Below are 26,042 nucleotides of genomic sequence, written 5' to 3' on the forward strand. Positions count from 1 at the left end.
GCAGTGAGCGTGGGTATTTATCGGATCCGTGCCAATCGGCAGTGATGGGAACATGGCACTCGTGTGGAGACCATCATTTTTGCCCCTCTTTCGGTGTGATGCAATAATGCACCGCCACAAAATACCATCTGTCTCCGTCCAAGCAGCACTCAAATATCGTTCCAAATTAGTCAGGACAAATACTCTTTTAAAGAGAGACTGAGTGCATTCATGTCGCTCAGTTGACAGTAAAAAAAAAACAGAAAAGCATATTGTTCTCTACTAGCAATGAAAAGGGAGTCTATCATTTAAAAAAAGAAGGTTTTTTGGTGTTCAGAAAACCCTCCAATATGCACTAATTTTGGTGAAGAAAGAGTATAATGCATCTTCCCGTTGCATCTTCCCGAGTCCAAACCACCAGAGACTGTCAGTTAGTAAGGTCATTAGCTCAGCTGATAACGGGACAAGTGCACATGATTTATTAAAAAAACATGCCCCAAGTGGCAGCGCTTCAGAGCCCTGTAATGCTGCTTAGTGGGTCTGGATTGCCATTGGTCTCTGTGGGAGGGTTTTGTTAGTTCTGGTTTGGCTCAGACACAAACTCAGACCACTTAAGCTCATCCTCAGATAATGATTCGGCTTGCTCCTCTCTGCTTTGTCTCTGGTCTTTTCTTCTCCCTCTCACCCGCTGAATCAGAGAACAAACAAACAACGCAGACCGCAACTAACCCAGAAGAGAGCTTTCTCCTCAGTTCACCTCCTGAAGCTTTACCTCGTGATCCCTCGCACCCTCGTAAACCCTCAATGTTTATTCATAAATAATCTGGCATTCACAGAAATCAAATATCCCTCTTTCAACACAGCACAAAAACTTTGTTTGAATTTGCATTGTTTTATTTGTGTAGGTAATAATGACATTAGTTGTTTTATTTAGGTGATTTTTTTTTATTAGTCTGTTGCTTTTTCATGTCTTCAGCTTTTGTCTTTGGTGTATATTCTCCAAGCTCAGGGAAAGATAAGCACCAAAATAACATAGTCACTGTAATACAAATTAAGTGTCATCCACAGTGCAAAAATAATGAAATAAAACAACACAAGAAACCTGCAAAAAGATTTGAAATGACTTTCGGTTTGTGTTGCATAATGAGCTATGAGGATCTGCCATCGCAATTAGTGCGGCTGCTCTTTTGTGTTTTGCTGTGTTTTCGCTAATTAGAAAGTAAAAGAAGGAAATGGACAGAGTCTCCTAACAGGACCCACTCTGTACAACCACAGACAGACAGATAATGTCTCTTTTAATATTGTTTTTTTTAAATGACCAAGAGAATTTACAATGTATTCTGTGCATTACAACAGAGATTAATTCCTGTGCTTTGCTGAAATGTATTAAAAGAATCAAAATGTCAGATAAGATTTTGTAAGAAGGAGAACAAAAACCTTTTTTAAGAGAAAATCCCTAATTAAGAACAACTCTGTTAGAGCAACTGTAGAACAAAGTATTCAGGATGAAATTTCAAGCCATTTTCATGTCTTGTACATTGTGAGCCAATCTGAAGTTCAAGGTGACTGACTCGAACAGGCTGAGACATGGTGGTCGTCCTCGGAGCCATCCACTCAAATAAAACACGTCTGCTTTGTCAAAAGGATTTTCACGCTTTAAAACAAAAACAACCCGAATTTACCCTTTCATGGCCACTTGGGGGCAGCAGCAACAGGCTGTAAACACAATAATGCGTTATAAGCTCATATGCCAAATCTGTTTGACAAAGTTGCTGATTGACACATGCAGCAGATTTTGGAACAACGTTAGCATTCATTTGGAGTCTTGCATCCACTATTCACTCTTCTTTTAGCTCTGCTTTGGTTTCTGCCAAAACCTGAGGGAAATATCTGGCTCTTGAGCTGCTAAATGCTTCACTATGTTCTTAAGTTGATCATCTCTGTAAACAAATATCAGAATATTTTGGTATTGCAAGCGTTAGGGTTTGTTATAAGTCCCGAGTAATGTTGACCAGTCACAATTGATCGGGCTTGATTGCCTTTAGATAAACTGTTCATTTGGAGAGAAAAAGAGGCGTAACACATCGGCTGAAATGTAATATTAAAACCAATCGTCTGATGATGGTTTAGCTTGTAGCTAGCGTTTTACTGGCTTTTTTTTTTTTTCAGATTTGGCACAAACGTTGGAGTGGACTCAAGGATGAACTGATTAGATTTTGGTATGGTCAAAGGTCAAGGTAACGGTGACCTTGGCATTTGTCTCATTCTTGTGAAAGTGATATCTTGAGAACACCTTGAGGAAATTTCTCTTTAAATTTGACGCAAACATTCACTTTCAAAAACTGATTTGATTTTCAAAAGGTCAAGGTCACGGCAAACTCACCTCAAGCATGTTTGTGGCCATAACTCTCCAACTTTGAAACTGTGCTGGTTGTATAGATTTTCTGTGCTGCCAGGGGAATATGTGTGGGGGTATATATAGGTTTGAACTATTTTTGGGAAATAATAGTTGAAAAGGATGTGATGAAATCAGAGTGAATCAAAACAATAAACTTAAGCTGTAAAAACAAAATATTAAACTCAAAGACACTAAATGCTCTGTAAAGATGAGAGAATCTGCAGAGTTCGGTGAGAATTTTCATTGGGTTCATCACCACGAGTGTCACCTTTTAAATACATGTAGTTACTTAGCCATTGTTTTTCTTTTTTTGTTGATTTTAGCAGCTCTAAATACTGAGAAATATAAGAATCTTTGAGTGTTTTAGATGAAAGAGATTAGGACAAAGGTGCTAGAACTAATTAGCATTAATACTACACTCACAAAAGAATCAGGAACAATACATTATCTCAAGCAAAAATGTTCAGACAGCCGAGGAGAGGTTTGTTTTTGTACAAGGAAATAAGAAAGAAAATCGAGGATAAAAGAACAGGGAATAGCTTGTTTTTGGCAACAATGCCCAGACAGGCAGCGAAAATATCCTTCTTTTTAGAAGTAAAATGTGAACTGTACATCTTCCAACCTTCAATGCCAGAAATTTTTCAAAATGACGGTGGCTGTACCTCAGAGCAAGTGGAAACTGTAGTAAAATGTAGGGCAGAGAACCGACCCTCTTCCTGAGAGCTGGGGGAAAAAACGGCTGCTCAGTCAGTTGGAGGTCACAAGTTGACTGCCTGAATGGATTTTTTTATTCCAGACACAGGTAGAGCAGGAGAGTCCCGCTTCCAGTTCCCTCCCTCCTGGGCTTCACGTAGCCCGTTGAAATGCTGAAGGCTAAATGTAGACACACATGAGCACACTCATACACACACACCGCTCAGAGCCTCATCTGATTTCCCAGGTTGTCCTGTAGCTTTGCAGGTATCTGTGCATGCGAGCATATGTGACTGTAATATTTTCCTCCAGTAGGAGTCTCGTGTGAATTCCTCGCCTCCACCTTGTGCCCTTGGCCGCCCTCTCCTCTTTTAACCTCGTTCTGCTTTGCTCTCCTCGTCCCACCTCTGAGTACGGCCCACTGCTCCTCACTCTTGACCGCCCCTTACTAACACACTCTTTGTTTTTCCTTTCTTTTTATCCCCATCCTTCAACCTTTCCCACTTTGCATCACATTTTAGACCCACTATTTCACGCATCTCTTTCCCTTTCTGCCCGCTTCTTGCTCGTGAATGCATTCTCTCCCCTCGCTGACATTTCTAGTCAATAATCTGGGGGTATACCATGTGCTTTGAATCTAAAAAGGCCTGCCATTTTCTGCAGCTTTGAGTGCTCCAGCCTGCCTCTTGCAGTATCGTTCTTCTCCATAAGCAGCTTCCCATGTCCGTTTCCTACCCCGCCTATTTCTGCTTTCACTGAATATACTTCTTTTTTTTTTTTTTAAATTGGCCACCAATGTCATGCAGTATCCTTCAATTTCTCACTACTTTTCTCTTTCTTTCATTCCTTCTTTCTGCCCCCTCCAATCCCTCCTCCCCTCTCTTCCTCTCACTGTGTGAAGGAGCCTTTGTTAAATGTGTGAAAGGAGCAGAGGGAGAACTTGGCAGAATAAGAATTCAATCAGTGAATGCCACCAAATAAGCACAAAAGGTGAATGCCGGCTTACCCAGACAATAAAGCCATGAGCGTTCTGAAAGACAGCAGCATCTTTTTCAAAATATCTCTATAGTTTGCCACGATGGTGTTATGCACAGTCATTGTGGAAACATTAGCTGTCCTGGTATACAAACAGCAGGCGTTTCGCAATTAACATTTTCATGTGAGTTCTGAACAGTATCTGCTCAGCCAAAAGGTTAACCCAGTGTCTGTGGGTAAAATATCTACTGCGGTAAACAAAATATTAAAATACAGTACAAGTTATTGTTGTCTTTCCTCATTCACTATGACGGCCAAATTCTGTTGTCGGGATTATAAATATTAATATAAGGTAACAACTGCCAAACAATTAAAGTGTTTTTTGGCTTTATATAATTTTTATTTTATTTTTTTGACAGGACAGGAAGGATGAGAAATGAAGGATGGGAGGCCAGAAAATTGCTGGCAGGAGTCAAACTGACAATGCAGCAATTACATGGTCAGCTTAGCTTTAAACCAGAACACCCTAAAGTATTCATTTGAAGACGTGCACAGGGGAACATATTTTTGCTGAGGCATGCAGCTCAGCAAAGTCCTGCATGGGTCTGATTTTCAAGACCCGCTCCTGAACTGATACCGGGATGTGCAATACTGCATGCTCCTCACCAGTTGCAGTTGGCAGCATGTTTAAAATGACAAGATTTGGGCCATTTCATACATGTGCAAGGTTTCCCATGCATTAATTTATTTGTGGCAGCCTGCCATAGTTAAAACATCTGCCGCCACATGTTGATTTTAGAGTTTTGTTATTATAGTTTTGTATAGTTTAATTATTCTTTACACCACATTCTCGGAGCACAGATCGTACTCTGGGCACAGATGGAGCAGTAGAATTTCAGGTGCATTTAAAACTGAAACTTCACCACTTCTCAGCAGCAGCTGCTCCTCTCATCCATCTATCTGATCTGATCAGCTCTCATCCATATGGCAGATCAGTCATCCCATGACTCCACAAACTGCTGCTGAGGAAAAAACAAAATCATTACATGCACTGCGTTCATAGGCCTGTAAAAATGTCTGAATGTAGGCTAGACTGAGGACACTGAATGATAAAACACAAGATTAAAAAAAAATGTTTTCTGCTACACCTTGACCCCCAGTCATCAGCTATTTTGTGAATCTACATTAAACATCAAATTTTCATATATTCAGATGTTCAGAATTTAAAACAATTATTTGAATAGCCCATTAGTTATGTTGAAATTAAGAACTACTGTGTTGTTCCACGCTGTGTCAGCAGGGGGTGCTGCTTTTTTTAAAGGTCTGGCATGTTGGATTTAGTGGGTTTGGCAGAAGTGGAAAATAATTTACATAAGTATGTTTTCATGATTGTATCACCTGAAACTAAGAATAGCTGTGTTTTTGTTGGCTTAGAATGAGGCGATTATATCTACATACACAATGGGTACTCTTCCACGGAGTCTACCATGTTGTTTCTACAGTAGCCCAGAACGGACAAACCAAACACTGAGTCTGGATTCAAGTTTTCACTTTAGCCATCGTAGTTTTCCTACATACTTGGCACATGAGAGAAGTTTCAGTTGGATGCACTTTGCAACTTAACCACTACATGCCACAAAGTCCTACACACTAGACTTTTAAATGGCTACGGTTATTTTGTTTTAATAATAATTGTAGAAGATGGTCACAAAGTTCCTGTAGGTTTCAGGAACAGAGAAAAGACATCCATTGCAGGGGGAAGTCAGAAAAAACAGCTTGAAAGCACTCATGGAAAATGGCTACTCCAAAACTGCAGTACAATAGATGCATCAGTTTAACCTGCAGTTATATAAATGAAAGCCAGTGTTCTGTTTGAATGGAACAATTTGCCCTCATTATTCATGGCGTCACACCAGTCCTGAGGATTACCTATATTTAGAAATTAAATACTTTTCATACACAATATAAAGTACTCCATACATCACTATTAAGTCTCAGATCTCACCCTAACATCGTAGCACACCTAGGCTAAAAGCTTCCAGCATATCCAGCCTGTGGAGCTTTTACCAACATATACTCGCCAAAAAGGTAAAAGACCAAAAACTACTTTAGTGTTTTTATGTTGGATATTTTAAACCTTTGAAACCTGGAGTGACATCACTTTGTGCTTTTTTCAGATGCCTCTCACAAGTATTCAGACCTGCGAACCCTGAGCAAATTGATGTGATTTCTTTAAAAAAAAAAAAGTCCTCTTTGTGTCTTATTCCCGTTTTACCTATTTATTGCTTTGTGTGAGTTGTACTTATGTGTGGAAATTGACGTGTGCCTTTAAATTGCCCTTCGGGAATGAATGAAGTGCTTTGAATTGAATTTAACTGAACTGAACTGACTTGACTTGAACTGAATTAAACTGAATTAAACTGATTAAAATCAAATTGAAAAGGCAGTGATCCACTCAGGCAAAATATGTTGAAAAAATGTAAAAAAGAGAAAAGCTGGGGAAAACATGTTTGCAATAATCATAATCACATGAATAAAATTCTTACAAAGTTATTATAATGTTAAGCACTTTTTCCTAGTCATTTATTTCCTTATTTATTCATTTATTTCCTAATTTTCAGATAATTTTCTTGTACTTAATACTAATTTCTGACTTTTTTTTTCCCTTTGCAGCGGCTGCTAAGACTTTGTACAGAAGTAATCAGCTGCTTTTGTTGAGTCAAAAATATTCAATCAATACATTCTTTAACTTTCACTTTAATTTGCTGCCAGACAGTTTTTTTTGGGTTGGGCTTCTTTAGAATTGAATTTTTTTCTCTTTTATGTTTTCTTTTATTTATTTTTTTATCTCTGAGGACCTGGCTGAAGAGTGAACTAATCCTATACCAAACAAAGTCATGAAGGCCCACTGAAAAATTCAGATTTGTGTTCTCTTGTCTGAAGGCCTCAGTAACACTCATACACACACTGTGGTCTTTGCCAGTAGGCTCCACTTCACACGCCTGCTGTCATGTGCAATGAAAGCTAGTGATGAATGCTGTGGCATTGTTTCCTTCTCACATTCCTGTGCGGCTGGCTTGTAGACACATTTTTTAATGTAAGTCCAAAATGGATTCTTGACAGTGTTATTCTACATTTACCTCATGAATATGTTTGCAGGTGAGTGTGTGCATGTACGGGATTATGAGCCTGGCTGCATCTGGCATGTTTAATACCTCGCTTTGTGGCTGTTTGTTTAGTTTCTGCTTTACCTGTGCGAGATTAGACGCGGTTGTTTGAATTCCTGTGCAGGGAAGCTTTTGTCTCCTAGTGACTTTCTCTCGCCTTCCCCACATCATGCGTCTTTTTATTGCCCCCCCTCGCCATCCCTCCTCCCTCTTTTCTTTCAGCATCCTATTTTCCTCTCTCTGTGATATTTTCCTTGCCGTGTGGTGCCTGTCATGCATTTTAGCTGTTGTGCTGTCAGTTCAGCAGCCAGTCTGTGGCCTCTGCTACTGTATGCATATGCAATTTCATTACTGATGCTCCCCACTGACAGAAAGTTCAGCTCTGTATGGATCTCTGCTTCTTTTCAAATATCCCAGGAGATATTGTCTTGTGTGGTGGTTGTGGTGCAGAATCTTTGAATCTGTGTGTGTGTGTGTTTGGGTGTGCAACAGTAGAGAGAGCTCTCCGAGCAGATGGCTTTTTGTGCATACCTCTGTGTCTGTATGTGTGCAGTTCATTATCATGGTTGTATTGCAGCATGTACAGGGGAGAAATACATGTACATCCCATAGATCATATGTAAAGATTTTATTTATCTGCAATCTATGTTACAATGTAAACTAAAACTGATCATCAAAGTCTTTACAAAACTAAGATATATTACAGTGATATTGTAGTGGATTGTACTGTATTAAATCACACAAGTATACCTACTATCAGGGTTCCTACAGATCCTTCAGTTGTCTTAAAAGACATTGAATTGCATTATTAAAAATTGAATTGATGTTAAAAGGTCTTAAGTCAGTCTTTCAGAAGTCTCAGATATTGGGTATAGGATTTTTTTTTTTTTCTGACTTTTCAATGATTCCTCAAAATAATTGGTAGCTTAAAAAAACAACTCTCACATAATGCCTCTTGCGTTAACGTCACCAAAAAGGCATGTTTTATGAACAGTAAATATTAAGGCAGAATTCTTTCTAACCCTATCATTGATTCACGTTTTTTTCCTCTTTCTAATAATAAAAGCATTCTGAAAAGCATAACCACACAATGCACTGCTGTTCCCCCAAAAACATCCTAAGTGGGGCCTCAACTGGACAACTGGATACTGTTTGTTAGGACAATCAGCGAGCTACCTGTACCTCCCACACATATGCCACCAGGTGTAACAAGGATCACCACTGCTCTCTCTGTGTTGCAGCTTGTTGTCATCCCTTGGGCGTCAAATACGGCAGCTTAGTCAGCGACTGTCTGTTTCTGATTTTGAGGCACAAGGCACGTTTTGGCGTCTGTATGACATACACCAGGCTCTCAGTTAACAGTAAACCCATCTGCTGCAATGAAGCAGTATAAAGAGTAAGAAAGTCCACGGAAGAAGGGATGGGTGGTGGATCTGGTCAAACAAACACAGAATTTTACCCCAGGAGGCCTTTGTTTGTGTCCCATGTGAAACCCAGATTCACTGCTGTTACATAAGGTTGTGTGACATACATCATCACATATTTCTTAACATACTAAGTAGTTCCATGACAAAATGTATTATTTTAACCCAAACCATAATCTTTTTCCTAACATAACAAAATAGTTTTGTTGCCTTGTCTCTACATGAGAGACATTTTTAGACTGCGACTCTCATCTTTAACTTCAAATGCTGTCAATTTGCCGCTTGGGCTGAACTTTAAATGACGGTTGATCATGTGAAATAAGAGAGCATGCATTTAATTGTTGACATCATATGTGCTCAGGGGAGCATGGCTTATGAATTTTGTTTGTCCTTTTTAGCAGATCATGACAGAAAGGCACCGGAAGGCTGAAAGAGAGCAGGCACACAAACAAAAATGGCACTCTTTGAGGGACAGGCCTAATCTCTCCATACACAGACAGGTCGTCTGTTGTCAGACAGCAAAAGCAAGAGGCGAAATTAAACTTGAAAGTTATACTTTGTTGGCAAACGGCGGCCATTTGCATTTAAATATGTTTGACCTCCCCAGAAGCAAGGCCCTGCTTCGTCAGATGGGTTGGCAGTAATTATGTCCAATTACAAGTATCTGTTTCGCCTTCTCTTTTAATTCTCAGGTCGCCCATGCGTGCGGATGAGGACGCGTTCAAGAGCCTGTCATTTAGAGCAGGCAAATTACAGACTTGCCTGGTGAACAGAGCATCATGCCTCACTTTTTCCTACACAAATACATGCTGGCAACCATATCAGCCAACTTAACAGGATTGGTTTCATGCAGCCCCTTGTTATGGTCTGAGGAGGACCTTGAGTTGTTGAGTGACTTTTCTGGTTAGTAATTCTACAGGTTGTGCTGAAATGCCCAGGGCACAGTAATTAGATTCAAATCCTAATGTTGCTTTTTCTTCTCTTAAAATATTAGACACAGGGTTCCTTAAGGGCAATCCAGAAGACTGGGTTATCAGGATGAAACTATTTATTATAAGCAACACAAGATCCAAGGACAATTACAGCTGTGGAAATTTAAAGAAGATGTGGACTGTTTGCGTGTAAGTCTACCGGTTTATTCTGTTATTTTACATTATTATGTATCTGGAGATTCTGCATCTCTTTTTTGTTTTCAGGGAAATCTGCTTATTTTTATTTTCATGCCTCCATACTGCAATAGCTATGACTGGAGGCATTATGTTTTAGGGTTGTCCTTCCATCCATCCTATTTTTGTGAACACAGTTCCCTGAAAATTCATTTGAAGGTTTGATTAGATCAAGATTTAGATTTTGAGTTTGACAAAAACATCCAATTTATTTGTAGAGGTATGGACTTGATTTCTGATTTTTATGCCTCTGTGCTGGTGGCAGCCGTGGCTGGAGGCATTAAGTTTTTGGGCTGTCTGTGTGTCTGTCCCACTCTTGTGAACTCAGTATCTTGAGAATGCCTTGCCTCATGGAGGCATACAACAGTGAGGTGCTAATTCTTGTTATTTTATAGGACTTTGAGTTTTTTTTGTTATATTGAACGTGATCATGTGTTTCCTATGTTGAGATAGATGAAGGTCTTGTGATCTCAGTCCTACTTGCAATTTTTGCTGCTTGGGCGCAAGCCATAGGCATTAATACAATAACGCAGGACTTATTCTGCAAAAAGTATTGGCAGCAGGAAGTGGTTTAGTGGTTTAGGCAAAGAAGCTAGTGGATATATGGAAATACTGGCGCTTTCTTCGTGGGTATTTACCTGCATATCACGTACATTACACTACTGAGTGGAAAGGAAATGTACACAAAGAACCCACATCTCAAGACCTGAGAAAAAGCTTTAAAAAGTTTTTTTTTAATGTGTGGCTCATATAGATCAGTATAATGCTCCTATAGAGTTTTTGTCTTGGAAATTTTAAAATTGCTTTTATTTCCTCAGTTGGATAATGATATCAGCATGAAAGCGCAGTGCAGCCATTAACACTAATACATCGCCCACTTGTGCTTGTTGGTGATGAAAACAAATGAACCTTTCTCTGCAGGAGTCAGCAAATTACTGACTGACTGGTACTGATGCTGTGGGTCAGACAGAGGATCGGCAGAGGTAAAGGGGCAGAATTGATATCTGTCAGTGTTTGAAATGTAAATGAAATAACATGAATGTAGTTAGATGTCAGCCTTTGATTACAGCTAAAGTTTTCATGATTAGTGTTGTTAGGTTCCCATTTTTGATTTTCTCTCCTTTAACTCACAAGCAACGGCAGCGTTGAAGCCAATTATTGTGACCAAACCATGGAATCACAGCTCTCACATGATGCCCAGAGATTTCCTCTAATAGACTTTGTGAAAGAGATGTCTGTAAGTTCGTTGATAGAGTTGTTTGAGCATCACAGCCCCTTTGAAAGCCGCATCAGAAATGCAGATGGTATGTTTGTCAATACAATCATAAAAATGGGCACTCCTTTTTCTATTAAACTCATTATTTGTAGTGCACATCAAGCACCACCAGAGCTGAGTCTCTGGTGTCTACTAGTGGAACAAGCAGCTGAGCTGAAAGACACTGAGACACCTAATGGTGGAGGGAGAAGTCACAGGACTGTAAACAGCCGGTGGCCAGCAGAGAGAGACCATGGGGTATAACATTGTAAGGATGAATAATGTTTTTACATCTAACTTGGTAACTGAAGGATTTATTTAGACCACATTGGAGCTGGCGATTGTTGGAACAGTGGACTCACTAACTAGATCACTGACAAGATTAACCAAGACAGTTTGGGTGAATTTTCTTTTGAATGTTGAGTTTGTCTTAATGATGAGTTAACAAGGCAGTTAATTCTCATTAGTTTTCCGTGACTGTGAAAAAGTTGAATTCAAAAGGTGTACAGTTGTATTACATTCTTAACATTTTGTTAGTTCTATTGTGTATTCTATTGTGTATGTCAGCGCCACTACTGTCACATACCGTATACCTCAGTTAAATTTCAGTTAGGAGGAGTATAAAGGAGTATAAAGTATTACATACTACCCAAGCCTAACTGACACCTAATGACACTACTCTGGCTCAAAAAGGACTTGGGTATTGGCAGTATCAATTTTGTATGTTATATTTTTAATCCTTAATGATAATTTATAACGGCATAATTAATCGCAAGTGTTCAACCAATTGTGTTTTATATGACATGTCAACTGGGATCCATGAGTCAATTTTAGATGTCAGGTGGGTGCTTCATTGTTATCAGCCATACCTTTATGTCCCGGTATTAAAAACAGTTTCATCACAGACCCTGTGCCAGTTTGGCTAATTGTAGACCTGAATTAATAGTGTTTTCACATTAGTCATACATCAGCTAATGACACAGGCAATTTTGGCCATGTATTAATAGTGGTTTTCATTAGCCTTGACGCAGCTAATGTCTCAGCTCATTTCATTCTCGCTTTCTGATGCTTTGTTGTCATTACTTCTCTGTTGGCTAATGACCCAATCTCTTGTGACCACGCTTTTACATTTAGCTCCCATTTTAGCCCATATAAAATCCTTATGTTTGGCAATCTCTAAGACTTAAAATGAAAGTGTTTTCTATTTATTTATTTATTTTTCACATTTAACTTTCCAAATAGTTATTTCTACATCTTCTGTCTCTCCTGTTGGCTCATGATTGTGTGCTCCCAGTGCTTTCCACACCACATTCTTGATCTTTTTTTAAACGGCAAACCATTTTGTTTGGGTTAGAGGGGTTTCAATCAAAACCCAATTATCGTCACATTCACAGGCTCTCTCTCACACACACACACAATGGAATGAAATCCTCTGGCCTATACAGTAGTTATTGGATTCTTTGCCCCTCAACTGCACCGAGTATCATCAGCTGTATAAATATTTTTCATTATATCAAATAATTGACTAGAATCTGTAGAGCTGTCTGTACATCGCTCCCTCACCTGGGGATGTCACTTCATTTAGTGGCTTTTTCTGCAGTTGTGTGTTGTGTGTGTTTACGTGTGTGTTTGTGAACGTGCCTGCTCACAAACAGAAAAGCAGCAGAGATAACTGATCTTCCCATTTCCTCATGTAAATAGAAACTGGGTTTCGGGTTTTCACAGCTTTCTGAAAGCCTCGGGATCAAGGGCTGATATCCCTCAGATTTTACATGCACACGCATATGCGCGCACACACACACACACACAAACATACATGCACACAGGTAGACATGCAAACATATCCATTCATAGTCAGTGTATGGGGTATATTTTAAATGAACAGTATGTGAGATTTCGGGGGATTTGGTGGCATCAAGTGGTGAGCATTGCAGATTGCAACCAACTGAAATTTCTGTGGGTTAGAATTCCTACAGTGTTCATTGTTCTGGAGCCACATTATTCCCAGAGGTCTCTCAAAAACAAACAGACCAAGACATTAAAATCAGTAAAAACACTGAATAAAGCAGTTTTACGTTACAAAGCAGTGTTTTTCCAATGCTGTTTGGCACATTACAGAGGGGCACCTGACCCAGTAACTGCTAAAGTGCGCTTACCTATTTTTGACAGGAGCAGAAATATCCATTTACGATGTTTTGCATATTTTTTGTTTTATTTTCCCAAATTCAATTTTTTTCATCAGTCTAATCATGAGATGGATGGATGATTAATAGATATTAACAAATTTTATGTAGAATAGCTTTGTGCCAATTTTAATAATAAAATAGTTTTGAATGCAACTAAGTGGGATGTTTTAATTCATAAAGCATGTTTTATACTTCCTATATATATATATATATAATAATTTCCTTATATGTATTTCCACTGTATTACCATCATATTTGAAAAGCAGACACAGTCATATTTGTATTCTGGGCTGTTTCGATGCATTTTGGTTACGGGTCAGAATAGGCCTACAGGTGCACTGCACCTTACATATACTGTGGAGTTGTGAGTGACGACTGGTTTGATGCAGAATCATCAGACTCTGCCTCTCGATGACCTGAGAGGCACAAAGAGACAGGATTTGACCTAGTTTGGTTGACTGAGAAAAAGACTACGGTCAAGCCAATGTTAGTTGTCATTTGTATTTGCGTCATCAAACCTGCGGAGACAAAAGTTGGTGACAGACAGGCAGAACAGAGCAAAGTGTCGGGGGGAACTTGCTGTTCCCTTGGTGTCGGCAGCTCGGCCAAGGTGTGGGGAGATGCTGAGCCTGAAGGTCAGAAACATGTGCGTTTAAATGACAACATTGGCGTAGTGAACAAACACTTCCAATGTTTGCGTCCACATTTTGGCAAATTCCACGATATTCCACATTTTACAGCTGATTCCATTTTTATTGTTATTTTTTATTGTGTTTTCTTGCCTTGCTTAAGTTGTAGCGCCCTACTTTCTCTCCAAAATAAACACATCCGGTGATTTAAACTGGTTGAAACACAGAATAAATCATTTTTTGTTTGAAAAATCTGTTTTCGCAGCAAAACACGGTGGACACTGTACTGTATTTAGATATGAATATTCATTCAACTCTTCTGGAACATTCAGAGGTAACAAAATTATCCTTATTTTCAAGTGATTATACACTAAAGAAGACATACTGATTATGTTCCATTTATTTCAATATGTCGCCTTAAATCCCACACACTGGACCTCTAACTTGAGCTCTGTGACTAAAGCTTTTATTTACGTCTGACAGTCTGCAACAAGCAGGACCTCTGTCTCTCACACGAGCGCTCACACACATGCAAAGACACACAACATTTTGTAGCTTCTGCGGCTATTAGCAGTAATTATGAGTGAGTGACGAAAACGGCCTCCGTCATTTGTTACTTACACACCGAGGCACACGAACAGCAGAGCACAGAGGGAGGGAGAATGGGATGAGAACGAAGAGGCGGCTCTGTTGACACACAAGCTTCATCGCTTGAGAATCATTTTTCAGAATCTCTCAGGCACTCTTGCATTTGTCTTTCCCCCATCTGACAAAAATTATTGAAGTTTCAGAAAAGGCCTGGGTGGAAGACAACGATAGGTAGAAATCGTTACGAATGAAAAGGTGTTAGAAAATGGGAGTTATTTATGCTTTAAATGTTGACATCACAGCAACACAACGACAAACTTTTAAATTTATACTCACTGTATGGTAAAGAAAAGTCTCCCTGTGATAAAGTATGATAAAAACAGAAACAAAAGATCAATAATATGCACGTGTGGCACAAATAAATTGGGGCTGGGAAAACCCTTGAGAGGCCTGTGAAAAAATCTTGTTTAAAAACAAATTCAAGATGACAAGCAAAGGCATAGCTGCACTGGATAGCAATCTAATTGACAGCACAAAACAACATGGTGGAAAATAACAAGATCCATGAAATGAGCAGGGAAATAAACAATAATTGAAGTAGCCACAATGCAGAGAAATACTGTAAATCTTCAGGGAAGATTGTGTGCTAATAAGCAGTATATAGGGTGTGAGTGTGAAAAAATATATATGTAGATGGAATTTAATTTTTGCCATTTCCTTCAGCACATTATAAAAAAATGATCTAAATTGTGTCTATTTTATACATTTTTAAGAAAATAGTCAAAATGCTGCCTGAAAATAGCCCACTGTCTCATTGTGTTGTTCTGAGCTTCTTCACTCTGAGTTAACATCTATATTTAAAAAATGTCAATGGTTAACCGCTGAGAGTATTTTTTAACTGGTTACACATGTTGGTCTTCAACAGTGATACTCAATTTATGGCCCACGGGCCAAAACTGGCCCTTGATAGGTTGCTGGGTGGCCCCTAGACCATTTTCTAATTCACAATTAAAATAAAGTGAATCACTCTGGGAATTGTTTTTGTACTTTTCGTTTACATAAGGTTCCAAAGTGCATAAAACAGCATCAGAAGAAAGCTTATTTTGTTTGTTTATCAAAAAAAGTGCCAGTGGAGGATCCCCTGCACCCCCCAGCAGAGGTTCTAGCTAAGTGCCTTATGTCCTAAAATGCAAGAGGGGTTCTGAAATCCTAGAAATGTCCTAAAATCCTAGAAACATCCTAAAGTCCAAGAAATGTCCTAAAATCCTCAAAACAGGGTGAGCTACTGCAGCTGTCCCCTGGTCTTCTGTCATTTTGCAAAAGTGGCTCTAAAGAAAAGCAAGTAGAGTTTATTTACTATGCATTTATTTACCTCATTTTTAATTAATTGACCAGTTAGTTACCAGTTAATGGGTAACTTGCTCAGAAAAGCAAAATTAACTGAAACTAACATCCCTAGTTTTTAACATGCAAAGAAAAGTGCTGCAGTGGTTCCATCACAAACAAGCAAAGAACAGCCGAAGATTCAAGGATGAAATTGATGTTTTTCTTCTGAGGCCATGTTGTTCTCCAATTGGTTTGACTGGAGATGTGTTTATTTTCAATGACATTGACAAAACTCTTTTATTATCACCTTGAAATGATTGCAGAGGCAGAAACATTGACCCTCTGAGCCAATACTTTTAGTTTTCTTTGCTGAGATGAAAAGGAATGAAGTGCCACTACCAACAGATCCCTCTCCTCATGGCTGATACTGCGGATGTACTCTTAGACGTTTATGTTTATGATGAAAAAATACATGTACAGTCTGTATTTACTGCATATCAAATTAATCTTGCAGATATGGATGCAATTTCATTTCCCATCTCCCACATCTACTGACAGGTCTGCAGGCTTAAATGTGATGCTGGTTTGCACCAACAAGATCTTTTATCTGAGAATTGGTTGCATTGAAAGAACTTATCAGGCAGATTTATTCATGTTGTTTTGATTTGGATTTAAAAAAAAAAATCCAAGATTTTGACAAAATCTCAGAAATAGACTCTTGTGATTCCATGAAAAACATTTAAAAAACAGAAACATTTGAAATACAGATTTAAAATTATGAACATTATGAATGGGTGAATAATTGTAAAACAACACAAAAAGCTATTTTATCTCTTATATCAATAAGTAAGGAGATTCAAACAAAATTCTAAAAGAAGTATTAGATTTCAAAGTGGCAATAGACGAGGACACGTAAGAAATAACCTCAAGATAATTAATCTGATGCAAATTTTTAAATTTGAATAATGTTGCGAGAGCACAGATCATTTTGTACCATTTAAATGCATGAACAGATCCCTCCATGCTTCATTTCCTTCATACCATAATCCATGCTCAAGTGTCCTTATAGCTGCAAGTACCTCTGCCCTTCTCCCATGTTTTTGTTTACTGATCTACAGAACCAGTATGAGGAGTACAATCTGCATTGTGTTGAATATTATATACAAAGATGGATTCCATTCAAATTGAAGTACACGGCAACCTGGTTTTATTGTATTTTGTATCAGCTTTGATGCAGAAAGGTTGAAAAAACAATAGTAACTATAGAATTGTAATTATAGAATTTTCTTTTGTGTGAGTGTTTGCACTGAAGGTTGCTTTAGAAAGTGTTATTAACTATGTTTTCAGTATTAAAATGTGACCTTGTGAGAGTTCATTGAGGCAGTAATTTAGCTCGATTTACTTTACATAACCCTACATAAGTAAAGCCTAATTCATAAAATAACATACATCCTAAAAACCTAACAAAATTACACTTAAGATGGGGTCGGCAGAAATTGGAAAAAAATTTTTTTAAATACAACCTCCTCCTGAAGGCCTCCCCTTTTTGTCCTAAGTCCTAGCCCACGGGCGAGTGAGTGAGTGAGTGATTTATTTTAATTTTGGTTACATACATCATTATTTCACAAACATTTTCTCAGTCAGTAACATAAACAGAAAAAGCTGAAGGGACGAGCATGTGCATTTGTAGAACAGTCAATAGGAACATCCTCTCTCTAAAATGAGCTGTGATTGGCCAAAGCGGTTCGATTTTTAAAGCCTGTAAAATGGAGACACGAGGAGGTGCAGAAGATGGGTGTTCTCTCACACTCATTAAAATACAATGTGCTCGAAGTTTACGATGGGATTTTTATGCGTCTTCGCCAGCATTAGTAGAGGCCAGAGGCATTATTATTTCGGGTCGTCTGTCAATCCAACTGTCCGTCCGTCTGGCACATTCTCGTGAATGTAACATCTCAAGAGCGCCTCAAGGAAATTTATTCAATTTCGGCACAAACATTTGAGTGGACACAAGGATTAAATTATTCGATTTTGGCGGTCAAAGGTCAATGTCACTGTGATCTTGCATCTTTCTCATTATCGGGAACACAATATCTGAAGATGGCCTTGAGGGATTGTCTTCAAATTTGGCATCCACTTAAACTCAAGGATGAACTGATTAGAATCTGGTGGTCAAAGGTCAAGGTTACGGTGTCTCATAAAACATGTTTTTGGCCACCTTGAAACTGTGCTGATTGTGTAGATATTCTGTGTTGCCGTAGGCTAGATGTGTGTAAAGCATCCATGTTTTCACAGACATGGATGCAAACTGTTACTGCAACTTCACTGGTGTGCAGAGGCATACGGTGTGGCGGTATATCTATTTACCCAATGACTGCCTACCCCAGCTTTAAAGCCATATTTTGTATTTGCAATGTAGAGCACTACAACATAGCAGTCTAAAAGAACAGTGAAAGGAATTACTGCTCTTCTAAGTAGCACTTTTCACAAAGCGTGTTTTGAAATTGGACGAAAGTATTGATTTCTGGACTTTAATCAGGTTCAAATTGTTTTTTCCAAATATTCTCACACAGTAATTTAGAGGCATTGAAATTATTTGAATTCAAACAAGAAAAAACACAGTAACCGCCAACTCTACCAACATGGAAACATTAAGTGCAACTCCAAGTTACATCACATCGCATGAGCCAACAAAGCCAAAAAAGTCAATACTTGTATCACAATAGAATCATAACATAAAACCATATTTTCTACATAATATATTTTTGTATTTATTGCCAGGCAACAAGCTTGATTCATAGTGAGATCAGCATCTCAAAACATTTCTCAAATTTATCTGCCTTTCTGTTTTGCAACCTGTAAAGTTTCGTGGTGTCGTGCAATATGCTTTTTCAAGTGGGATGACTTTAAAGTTGACAAGGTCAGAATTGAAACTTGAAGTATGCGCAGTAAGAGGGAGGTATGGTGCAGCAAATGCAGATGGACAGAAGGTAGACTCACATAACAGGTGAATCATAGTCATCACAGAGCGTCGTTGAAAAAGAGGACAGCAGTGTATGTAACTGCATTACGGCTGGCTTTTGTCTCGCTGTCTGCCATTTGAAAAGACACTTTTACTATGACAAAGCATTCATTTTTTTATTGTGTTTTTCTGATTTAATATTTGTATATCTGTTGTCTCTTTCTTTTGCTCATGAGTGTGAGATAGCGTGCACTGTAAGGTAATTCTCTCTCTCCTGTAATTCTCATTCAGTCTCCTGAAAAGATTGAGAGCTTTGGAAAGTCTTCATTTTATTCAAGTGCATACACACAGACAGCAACGTGAATTTTCGCACATAAAGTGGGGGAAAAAAAATGCTTCTTTTATGAATTGCATCTACTCTGTTTGTATTTGATTTACTCTCTCTTGAGAGGCCCGTCACTGAGAACAAAGCAGTGAACACTACATGATATATACTATTAATAAATGGAAAGAAAGTGGACCGAGGGGGATGCTAGCTCAACGACGGTGCACGCGCTGTGGGTATCGATAAACAGAGGACAGAAGAAGGGAAAGAAGAGGTCTTGCCTGAGGATGTGTGAATGAGGTGGTTTACGTGTGCGCTCATGTACGTGCGTGCCCTTGAGCACGCTGACAAAATATCTGTAAAGCCTGTTTTTCTCTTACCTGGCTTGCCATGCATATTTGTGTTTACTCCGACTGCTTCCTGTATTGATTACTGAGGCAGGTAGTGAAGTGCCTGCAGAAGGATGCTTAGAAAGAGCTCATTCTTTTTTCCCTTCTCTCTGCTCCCTATTGTTCAAACACACACACACAAAATTTTGTACTTGTATCTTTGTGAGGACCCTCATTGACATAAAGCATTTCCTAACCTGTGGCACTAACCTTAAAGAAGTATGTCACTGATATAAAGAGTCTTCACATAAAACTAGGCTTTCTCTACAGCTGAAAGATGGAAATACTTTTGAAATTAATGCCACGTGACCAGAGAAAAAAGAGAAAAATGTCTGTGTCATTGGCTTTTGCTCTCAAAAGTTAGAAAAGCTAGAACCATCAGAACAACCTGGACCAATAAATGCTCCGGTTGGTTTGTGACGAAATGCAGCCTCATCGCAGGACCTCGTCTGTTCGACACATTGGCGAGCTTAAACGTGTCTGAAAACATTTGAGAAATATGCAACACAGTACCAGAATCTTCAGTTCAATATCTCACCATTACTGCAAACCGGGGCATTAAAATATGTTTCTGAAAATATTTTAGGTGAGAAACACGCGTGCAGTAACATAATCTTCATTCATGTTCGATCACCACTGCCTAGTTTTACCATTTTATCAGATTCAGGCTCGTGTTTGAGAGACAGACAAGGTCAGGTGTGTTTCGTGATTCAGGTCTATACTCTTTGTGTTGGTGGTAGCGGCACAATGGGTGGCGTAGTTTATGTAACTTTATTTTATGGCAGTACCTACTTTATTTGTAACTGTGGTTCATTTAATAATTTTGTATTTTTGTAGTTTACAGGAGTTTAGAAGAGATTTAAAAATATCGAGGTATATATTGTGTATCGCGATATAGCCTAAAAATACTGTGATATTATTTTAAAGCCATATCGCCCAGCTGTATTCTGTACCTCTAAACTTGCTCTGAGATGGTATTTTGGAGTGGTTGGTATTTAATGACCTTGGTCATGAAGGTGTCCTCCAAGTTATCTACACCTCCAACAGTCAAAGGTGCAGGCTACTTCCAAAACAGACACCTCTTTTCACAACCACACACATGCATGCACGCACGGACACACACACACAAACACACACACACACACACACACACACACACACACACACACACACACACACACACACCACTTTACTATTTGCATTGTAGAGGCAGGGCTGAGGTGACATATTAACAAGCAGATCCTCATTGAACCTGAACCTGCTCTGTGGAAACTCCTTCTCACTCCTTTCTCTGCAACCTCAAACACAAGGGGGCCAGAGAGAGAGCGATAACGGGTGGTAGGAGAGGTGTTGATATGGAGGATAGCGGCTGGTGAGGAGGAGGAGATGATGAAGAAAATGTGGAGATGAGTAGAGATTGTAAGGGGGGAGAGAAGAGAAAGGGGGGCGGGCAGGAAGACAGAAGGTAGAGGAGCGAGAAAAGAGGTTACAGAGGTGGCTGCTACATCCAGGATGATGAAAATTAAAATGAGGATTAGAGAGACAGGGAGGGCAGAGAGACAGAGAGGAGGAGGAATGGTGTCACAAGAATGCCCTCACCTTCCTTCTCTCCGTGTCAAGTAATATTTCTTTCTCTCTCTTCCACTCTCTCCTCTGCAGTAAAAGAAAACCTGCAGCCTGTTTGCTGGTCATGCCCCCAGCGCCTGATGCTCATCCTACTGAAGCATTACATTAACTGAGGACTCTGCGTGTGTGTGTGTGTGTATGTGCGAGAAAGAAAGAAAGAGCTGTGAGGGGGTTTAAGTCAGACGGAGGATTTCTCCCTTCATGGACACAGATCTGGGAACAGCTTTCCCTTAAACCAAATCCTTATTCTAACCATCCGAGCGTAAACGGAACTACAGACTTACAGTCAGCGTGTACAAGCAGCTTCGCCCTCAGCCTGTGGGAAGCAGCCGACACACACACACACACACACACCCACACACATACTTTCATGTACACATATAGTCTTGTACTTCTATCCTTCTGAGGACCCTCATTGACATAATGCATTCTACACCCTCTTGCCCCAAGGGACTGTTCGTCACTCATGAGACGGGAGCGGGTGGTGCAAAAAGAAGAATGCATTTTAAAATTTTTTAATGGGGAGGCATACAACTTTAAATGGCTGAATTTTTTCAGCCACAATGCCTGTTTCAAGAAGGCGTTCAAAAATGAAAATGTCTTCTTCAAAAATGTTTGGAATCTTTTTAAAGAATTGTTTGGTATCATTTTTTCTCTAAAAATACCTTTTTTTTTGATTAAACTTTTAGTAACTAGTTGCCTTTTAAAATGTTGGTATTTTCAAAAACTTAATTTTGGCTTTTTTATATTTTTTTGGCAATTTTCAGACTTTTAAAGTTTTTGGCAATTTTTTTGGCCTTCAAAAATGTTTATTTACTTTTTATTGCTACTTAACCTTCAAACAGGCCTATGTAAGTATGTAGTTCTTGTCAAAATGTCCTCACTTTGAAAAATGTCATTATGGTAAAATATGGATTTTTGGTCCTCACTATGTATCATTTACAAGTACACGCACACACACACACACACACACACACAGTCTAGACACATCCACGTGACTGTGTTCCCTTTTTCTATATCAGCAGGTTCCATCTTTGATGTTATTTTTCTCATGGTTGGCCACACTGAATGCACACTGTGCCCTGCTCAATTTTCCCTTTTATGCCGTTTTGTGTGTCTGTGTGTGTGTGAGTGAGTAAGTGTATGGTGTGTACATCCCAATGCCATCACCGTGTGCTCTGTGCATATGGCGAAAACAACTTGAAGAAGGCGAGATTAGCATTTTGCCACAGTGATTAGCATTCACCGCCCACATTCGCCGCTTAATGTTCACATTCAGCGCAAACAGTTGGTCAGCGTGAACATTCAACAGATGCTTAGATTCACTTGGAACACATCAAAATGTTTGTTTGCGTGGTCAGCCAGACAATGCGGGTGCAGCCCAGCTCTCTCCCTCTCTCATCTCTTTATATCAGCACACAGTGTGCCCGGAACGTCTTTCACTGTCATCAATAATACAGATAACACTCTCCATATAATATTTGACTTCAGCACCATTAGGAGGGCTCGTGTGCAGACGTGGGGAAATGTGAGACGTCCCTGTTTGCGTGTGCATGTTTCTTTTTCACAAAAACGTAGGTTTCATGCAGATGTCCTCATGCTGATGTCTTAATGTGTTTATGAGTGTGTATCTATAGACTTTTGGTGTGTTCATGTGTGAGCAGTGGTGATATATGAGGGGGCTGACCTTTGGGCACGCCAATGCTAGATGAATAGTTCATTAGGGTGCTGAGGCACCAGCTAACGGTCACATTCTCAAACAGCGAACAGGCACTCTGAAGAGACCAATTAGGATTGATCATCAGCTCCCATTAGCGTTGTTATACCCCGACGTGGTGCGATTGCTTAATGAGAGTCACAGGAGAGATGAGAGGATAAATGAAAGAGAGATACAGTCTTTCAGTCTCCATTGGGAGGAGTTTTTCCCAAAGCTTTCTCTGTATGATATTTTATTTGGTCATGTATGAGAGGATGGAGTGATTAGTGTGTGTTAATAGATCATAGAAAAGAGAGAAAGTGCTGGTTTTCTGAGAATTTTGCACCTTAGCCAACATAGAAGATGTTCTGCTTCATTTAACAATATTATTTATTTATGATATGGCCTTCAGTTTCAGTTATTTCAACTTCACCTAAAAGAAGTTCTGCTTTTTCAGTTTCAGTTTAGCAAATGGCTCAAAATACTATAATACCCAGGAGCCTCAGCTGACATTTCTGCGGAGACGAAGCCAGTCAGGGGAACGAGTCATGGCACAGAAAATTCAAAATGCTTTGTCGTTGGGTTTTGGAACGAAAACAGTGCAGCACACTGCTGAATTAATGTCCAAATAACCTCCAATGAAAAATGAATCAATTTCAAGTGCCTATCAGTGGGTATGGGTGGTATTTCGGTATACCTGGGTATTTAGAAATCCAGACGGTGTGATTATAAATACTGTAAAAAAATACAGACCCTCATTTTTCTATTAACTTCATACTGGAGAGGCTATATCGTTAGGCATGCAGTGCGCGTCACGTGTCCTAGCGGTAATGCCTGGGCTACACTGCATATGTGAGCAGTGTGAGTTCACACTGAGAGGATGTTACTGCGGCGCTGCTGCAGAGCTGCCCACTGTTAGAACAAGTGTATTTCCATAATTAGGGCTGTCAAACGCTTATTTTTTTTTAAGCACAATTAATCACAAAATTTTATTGCATGTTTTCAATTCCATTAATTTGCATGAAAAAATAGTTTAAGTCCATATTAACTAGGTGGAGCAATTCTTATAAGATTGTAGACAGATAGATAAATAGATACTTTATTAATCCTTTACAGGAAATGGCATTTAGTGGAGAAGTTTATTCACAGCTATCGACACACAACCACACATAACATAAAAGCATGGCTGTAATTGTCTAAAGAAAAAATCTTAAAAATTACATTACTATACTATGCTATGTACATACTAAAAAATACGCACTTCTAAAAGATATCCAATAATAATAATAGATACTAATTAGAAACAGTGACTATTTATTTCATTAGGAATCAAATGACAGCAAAAAGAACCGCAGGGGAAGAGCATAAGGTGGGGATGTCTGTACAGAGGAGACTCATGGGTAACCCATTTTTCTTAAAATATCTTGAGGTCAGAGGTCAAGGGACCCCTGTGAAATGCCCTGCCATTTTGCTATTGTCAAAATTTAGCCTAACTTCAAAGCGCCTTACTGAGAGGCTAGCATGACATGGTTTGGCACCACTGGATTCCCCAGATCCTCTAATTTTATATTATACGAGTTTCATCATTCTGGCTTTAAAACTCAGCCTGATACAGCCTCATGGGAAAGTGATTAATGTGATTTTAAAAAGATCAACGTGTTAATTGTAGAGGGTGATTAACATGCTGACAGACCTAAGAAAAAAAAAACAGATACCGCCCAAACCTACTGATCAGGTTTTTACATATTGTATTTTTTCGCTTCAGCTGGCCATTAGTGCACATGCAACAGAACTTTTTTTAGGGATGCACAACATCGTCATCGGTACTTTCAGATAGCGCCTTTAAAATGAAATAGCATCAAACCAAATGAATATTTCTGCTGATATTACAGTCCAATAAGATGACACTTTAATTATGCAACATAGAAGAATTTTGCTTTAGTTTTGACTAAACTGAGATGAATTTTCACAAGGTGGATATTTATTTGGCTGATTTCAATACTTTTAATTTGAGATACTAAAATTTTACTTCCTTTGTAGCCCAAAAAAATCAATTAAGAGATAAAGGATTCATCATTTCCCATAAGCCTGTTTGTTCCAGCAATGTTTTAAACTGCATATAACCTCTGTGATGCTATATTTGGTTAATCAATACAGTACAACTACATAAAAAGATGAGAGATCCATAATTCTTCTTTTTAAAGTTTAATATGTGCTTTAAGTTTAATTGTGAGATTTTCTTAAGTCGGCAATAGTCATGTCTGGAAGTGTTCTGTTTTTTGGTGGTCTGACCGTCTTATTCTCATGAACGTGGTATCTCAAGAACAGCTGAAGTTTTTCTCAAATTTGGCACAAATGTACACTTAGATTAAACAATGAAATGAAGAGATTTTGGTGGTCAAAGGTCAAAGTAATTGTGACCTTGCATCTGTGTGATTCTTGTTTAGGCTCTATCTTAAGAACACCTTGAGAGATTTCTTTTCAAATGTGGCACAAACATTCACTTGAACTTGATGATGAAGTGAACTGACTGAATTCTATGGTCAAAGGTCAAGGTCACTGTGACCTTGTGTTTGTCTTATTCTTATGAATATATAAAAGCCTTGAGGGAATTTTCTCAAATTTAGCACAAATGTCCACTTTGATTTGAGAATGGACTGATAAGAATTTGGTGGTCAAAGGTCAAGGTCACCGTTACCTCTCAAAACATATCTTTGACTATAACTCAAAAATTCATACATTAATTGTGAAAACATTTCACGCAAATGTCTTATAGGATGTTATGTTGAAGTGGTGACAGTTTATGTACATAAGGTCAAAGGTCAACTTCACTGTGACATGAAGTTCTGCAAAAATAATTTTCGGGGCATTACTCAACGTCATAACACAGGAACAGATGGGGGACATTTAGTCAGATACTGATTTGGTGTGACTAATTTTGAAACTGTACTGATTGTATGGACCTTCTGTGCTGTCGGGGGAAGATGTGTAAGGATGTAAACTGTAGGAGCAGCTTGAGTGCTTTGGTAAAAGAATGCAAAAATTAGAAAATTCATGAAGAAATTGAAGTAAAGGTGGGCTGCGTTTAACAACAGCAACACTATATCACATCTGTTTAAGAACTCTCACACAATTCCTGCAGCATAATCAAAGTCACATTTATCCAGTCATACGCTCAGTACTCCCCAAACACATGCATTTTCACTAAAACCTAACTATTTAATAATTCTACAAAAAAATAGTCTCATGCATGGACGG

At 38.9% G+C, this 26,042-nt stretch overlaps 1 long non-coding RNA gene across 1 annotated transcript in view; it reads left to right on the forward strand.

Annotated features, from left to right (window-relative positions):
• LOC148186826 (uncharacterized) overlaps positions 1–25,827 on the forward strand; it is a 33,717-nt gene extending 7,890 nt beyond the window's left edge. Inside the window, exon 4 of the long non-coding RNA XR_015779111.1 lies at positions 21,122–25,827. This is a non-coding gene — a long non-coding RNA (uncharacterized LOC148186826). The remainder of the gene's footprint in view (positions 1–21,121) is intronic.
• Positions 25,828–26,042: the final 215 nt, after the last annotated feature.

The sequence above is a fragment of the Plectropomus leopardus genome, chromosome 16 (genome assembly GCF_026936395.1).
Source record: "Plectropomus leopardus strain MGB_pleo_1.0 chromosome 16, ASM2693639v1, whole genome shotgun sequence".
NCBI classification, from domain to species: domain Eukaryota; kingdom Metazoa; phylum Chordata; class Actinopteri; order Perciformes; family Serranidae; genus Plectropomus; species Plectropomus leopardus.